Genomic DNA, 6,000 nt, shown 5'->3' on the forward strand with positions numbered 1-6,000 from the left:
CCTGTTTTGTTTCTTAAGTTCCATGTATGCGTGAAGTCATATATTTATCTTTTTCTGACTTATTTTACTTAGCATGATATACTTTAGTTCCATCTATGTTGATATTACTTAAAGACAAAATCTTAAAAAATAAAATAAAAACAAAAGTTTTATCTTTCTATTATATAAATTTTCAGTATCTAACACACAGCTGAATTCCATATATCCTAGGCACCAAGTTCCCATTCATTGCTTTTATTTTAAGCTCTTTGGAAAAAACAGAAAGAATGATATCCTGTGGTAATGGTGAAATGAGAATTTTCACATGCTGCTCCAATGAGGAGAAAAAAAATCACTACAGTTGAATTTAAAATACAGTTATGCCTTATTATAACTTAGTTCTCTATGTCATGGATTCAGGGATGTTGATCTCTCAGAATTATATCCAGTTTAAGTTGCGTCTTATGATAGGTTATGAATGTTGCCTTCTAACGTCAGCATTCTGATGGTGCTCCCCAGCATTAGCACGTATCCTAGCGGGTGCGTTATATGCAAATTTAAATCAGAATTGCTGCTAGAAAAGAGACAAAAGAGAGAACCTTCAGAATAGTAAGTTTCTACTGCACATTAAAATATGAAATTCTCGGGGCGCCTGGGTGGCGCAGTTGGTTAAGCGCCCGACTTCAGCCAGGTCACGATCTCGCGGTCCCTGAGTTCGAGCCCCGCATCGGGCTGTGGGCTGATGACTCAGAGCCTGGAGCCTGTTTCCGATTCTGTGTCTCCCTCTCTCTCTGCCCCTTCCCCGTTCATGCTCTGTCTCTCTCTGTCCCCAAAAAAATAAATAAACGTTGAAAAAAAAATTTAAAAAAATAAAATAAAATATGAAATTCTCCCAAAATTCTTCAATTAATGGTATCTATCGAAACTTAAGTGATAGAGTACCTGCCAGTGACAAGGAATAAATCATCTAGCAAAAAGGATTTGCTAAGCATCTGAAAAGAGTTAATACAAAGAGTAAAATTAGTTTCTCATTATTTAGTTAACAGTTGTAAAAGCCACAGTTGTTGAGTGATTTGTTCCATGCACATACATATATATTTAAGTGCCATGTACATTTCAAGCTCTGGAGATGAAAAATCTGACTAAGTTTTGCTTTCATGGAGTTCACAGTCTAGTTCGTGGCACAGAATGGAAAACAAATAATAGAGACTGCATAGTGGTATAAACAAGGCATCTATAAGGAGTAGTGGTAGAAAAGTTGGCCATTCTTGCCTGAAGATAAAAAGAGATAGGAACTACTTAATGTACTGTATCCAAAGGGAAGCATAATATAATCATATTTGGTGCAAGAATTTGGAATTATATTTATGTTTGGTAACTTCTAACCTTACTGTGAATGCTTCTCACCATGTAATTTTCCCAAAACAAATTTCCAAATAATTAAAAACACTGTCATTTATATTTTATGAATAGATAAAATATTTATAACTAAAAACACTTTCTGTCCTTATTAAATGAATATTAAACAAATAAAACACACTTGACAAAGTTCAAGTTCTTTTTTAGACTGAAAGATAAGATTTGAGCAATGGAAACAAAGTGAGTATCTTAATACTCTAGAACGAGTGCATCTCAGTAAAATAGCATATTCTACTAAACTCACACAGGATATTCTCTAGAATGTTCCAGAAGAGCTATTCCTATTCTTTCACTCTGATACAGTTTGTACTTAAGACTGCAACCTTGGATTTCAATCTGAAGACTTTAAAAAAATATATTTATTTATTTTAAGAAAGAGTAAGAGATGGGGGAGGGGCAAAGAGAGAGACAAAGAGAGAGAATCCCAAGCAGGCTCTGCACTGTCAGCTCAGAGCCCAATGTGGGACTCACACTCACAAACCACTAGATCATGACCTGAGCCAAAGGTGGACACCTAACTCACTAGTAACCCAGGCACCCTGTCAATCTAAAGACTGGTCTTAAATCCTTTATCTTTTATGGCCAAGGACATGTGTATAGAATTCTTGGTAGATAATTTTTCCCCCTCAGCATTTTAAATATCTCATCCTAGTACCTTATGGCTTTTTCTACGGTTTTAGGATTTGACTGTTCATCTTATTGCGAATCTCTTGTATGGGACAAGTCACCTGCTCTTTGTCTTTTGACATTTTCATTACATGTCTATCTATAGTTCTTGAGTTTATGCTACTCGGAGTTTGTTCAACTTCTTTGATGTATACGTTAATGTTATTTATCAAATTTAGAAACTTTCAGGCATGATTTCTTCAAATACACTTTCTCCCCTTCCTCTCTTCTCTCCTATTGGGATTATGATTATGCATGTATTAGAATACTTGATGGTGTTCCAAAGTTCTCTCAAGGATTCATTTCCCTTAATTCTTTTTACTTTCTGTTCCTATATTGGCTAATCTTCAAGTTCTGTGATCTTCCTCTTTCAGTTCAAACCTACTGTTGAACCTCTTTTAGTAAATGCTTGACGTGGCAGTAATTGTATTTTTCAATTCCAGAACTAAAATATTATTTTAGTCTCTTTATTAGTATTTTCTATTTGATGATATATGAGTCATACTTTATTTCTTTGCACATGGTTTCTTTAGCTCTTTGAATCTTTTCTATAATAGCTGATTTAAAATCTTTTTGTAGTAAATCCAACATCTGAACCTCCTGCAGGACAAGCTCTATTGATGGGTCTGTTTTCATTTATTTCCTATACTTTGTATCCTTATGACTCTCGTAATTTTTTGTGCTTGAAAACTGAACCATTCAGGTAGCATAATAAGGCACCTTTGGAAATCAGACCACTCTTACCTAATGGTTTATCTTTTTTGTTTTTCTATTTGTTTTGATTCTTGGTTGTTGTTAATGATATATGCTTACTAAATAACACCGCTGGACTAACTCTTTAAATCATGCACTCCCTGGATTGATAGCCACCGAAATCTCTGTGTAGTTGGGTCAGTGGTCAGCTAATAATTGATCAGAAATTACCGTACATTCTTTGAACCCTTACTCTCCTTCCTTTTGCTAATGGTTCTGTTTTGGTATGGGGTGCTCCTTCAACTCTCAAGCAGTTTGAAATTCTACCTTAACTTTTAACTACTGCTTGCACAGTGCCTCAGGATCAGTCAGAACTGAGAGACAGGATCCTGTCAAGTCTTTCCCAGTCATGCACAAAGCCCTACCCTTTGCTAGGCCTTCTAATCTCCAAGAATATGTCAAAACTTTTCACAGTCCTTATGGACACCTCATTCCACAGATCTATCAAATTTCTCCTTTGTGTTTAGTGCTTTTATTGTCTAATAAATCATTGCCTTTCATAATATCATTACCTTTTTTCTCGTCTTTTAATCTCCTAGAAACTTTTTTTTTTCTCTTTCACATTTATGTTGACAATCAACCTGGAACTGATTTTTATGCATGGAGTATTGTATGGTAATAAAAATTATTCCAAGGAAAAAAATTGTTCTGCTCCAACTGCTGTGCAGTTATATATGACTTGTTATATGCTTCCCTTAGTCCAAAACTATATTCGTACCCATAGGACACTTTTAAAGTATAGCTTTGTAATAAGATTTTTGTATTTAGTAGAGTTATCCAGATTTGTGTTTTTTCTCCAAACTTTCTGAACTATTTTTGTTGTCTACATTACTTAAAAATCAGGTGATTATTTTCTTCAAAGAATGTACTATGATTTGATAGGGATTGAATTTATCTTAAAATGAATGTTTGGAATATTGAAAGTTTAGAATATTGGAATTTCCAATCCATGAACTTGGAAAATCTCCTTACTTACATAGACTTCTTTATGTCAATAACATTTTGCAATTTGAAATGGAGATCTTGCACAGTTGTACAGACTGGCTTGTGTCCTCCCAAAATTCATATGTTGAAGCTCCAAATGACCATACTGGAGACAGGATTGAAGTCAGAAAAGTAGTGACATAAATCTTCATCTCCAGTCTACAATATTTTCTGAAATATAGATTCATGTAATCCAAACTGCTTGTACTGATGTCAATATTCCTAAATGATCTATTCATGAGTACCTGTCAGTCCACGCTACCCTTTGCCACTACCCTGAAGAGTAACTCAACTTTCCAGGAACCTATTTCTGACTTAGAATTTTTGTCAAGCTTATTTCTGACTTATTATTTTGATATTATGATTTTCCCTACCCAGAATGTTCTTTATGCAACTGTTTATTCATACATGAGTTAAACAAATGTTTGAGAATGATTTCTTTATTCCAGATACCCTTCTAAAGGTTTTACCTGAAACCGTGATTAAAGGAGAAAAAAAAAAGCCTCATTCTCAAGGAATTTAAAATTTAGTTCCTATAAAAGACAATGAACAACTTAAGATGTATAGCATAGGAAGATACTCTTTTGAAGAAAAATAAATAGGATAAGCAAAATAGAGAGTGTCTATTGGGTGGACTGGAACACTGCTAATTATAAACCATAAGGGTAATTATGGCTGTGATAAGGTGACAGAGACCTAAGAAAAACTGATGATGTAATCCATGTGAACAGCATTACAGGTAAAAGAAACAGTCAATGCAAGGCCCTGAGGTTAGGATGGGTTTGACTTATTTAAAGAACAGCAGTAAACCAGAGTGTCTAGAGCAGAGAGAACAATGGAGAAATAATGAGCTATAACTAAAGATTTGTTTATTACCAACAAGTAAATGGGAAGACTTCGGAGAGTTCACGTGCAGAGAAGATGCCATGAACTGAATTGTGCCCTCCTTTCCTGACCCCCACTTCCATAAATTCATAGGTGGAAGCCCAACCCTCATCTTTTGGTATTTTGAGATGGGGCCTGTGGGAGGTAATTAGAATCAGATGAGGTCACGAGAGTGAGATACTTACGATGGAATTAATGGATTTATAAGAAGGAAGAAAGATTACACTGTCTCTGCCATGTGAGGGCACAACAAGAAGGTGGTTGCAAGCCAGGAAGAGTACCTCTCTCCCCAGATACTGAATAGGCCTAGCACCTTGATCTTGGGCTCTCCAGAACTGTGATAAATAAATGTTCACTTTTAGGCCACCCAGTCTATGATGTATTGTTATAGCATCCCAAGTAGACCAATACAAAAGTTATATGCTATTATTTCTATCTTAAAAGGAATATTCTGGCTGCTGAGTAGAGAAAAGATAAGACTGGCGGCTTTCAGAACAATCTAAACAAGGAATATTGGTGACTAGGGCTACATCACTAGTGAAGAAGGTGATGCGATTCACATCATTTTGATGTGATTTCCTTTGAGATACCTTAGCAATGGACTTAGCAAAAAGTCCATGAGGCGGATAAAGAGTGACATGGGAGATATAAATTGAAAAAATTCCAAAGCTCTCACAAGGGAATATCTTAGATGTTAAGGCTAAGAAAGCCAGTAGGGAGTATTGATTGGTCACTCAAAGCATTCAGTAGAAACCCCCAAAATGTTACATGTGAGTCATAGGAATAAACTATCAGTACGATGTAGGCTACTTCATACCAACTTGAACAAAGCTTTAAAGATCAAATTGACCTGAAATTCACTTGACTTATCAGCCCTAAAACCCTAAAACTCTTTTAGGAAGGAAACAATATACAAACTTACAATAGTTTAAAAATGACAATTTATAACATTTCATCAAAGTACTAAAGACTGGAAACAAAATCTAAATCACAAATGGATGAAAAAACAGTCATAGAAAAAATTAGATATTACAAAAATATTTATCAGAGGAGGACGTTCAAACATTTTTGTGAATCTGCTCATTGCTTAAAGATAAAGACAAGTGAATAAAAAAGAGAAATGGATGATATAATACACAAAAGAATATTTCTAGAGATTAAACATATAATATCTGAATTGAAGTAAGTTAGGTAGGCCTTAACAACATAATAGATACATAAAATATAAGTTCAGTGAATGAAAAGAGATAGATAGCAATAGAAACAAGCCCATATAAATCTTACTATAAATAAGTGTAAATAACTGAAATTATA

This window comes from Felis catus, chromosome F2 (genome assembly GCF_018350175.1).
Source record: "Felis catus isolate Fca126 chromosome F2, F.catus_Fca126_mat1.0, whole genome shotgun sequence".
Taxonomy (NCBI): Eukaryota; Metazoa; Chordata; class Mammalia; order Carnivora; family Felidae; genus Felis; species Felis catus.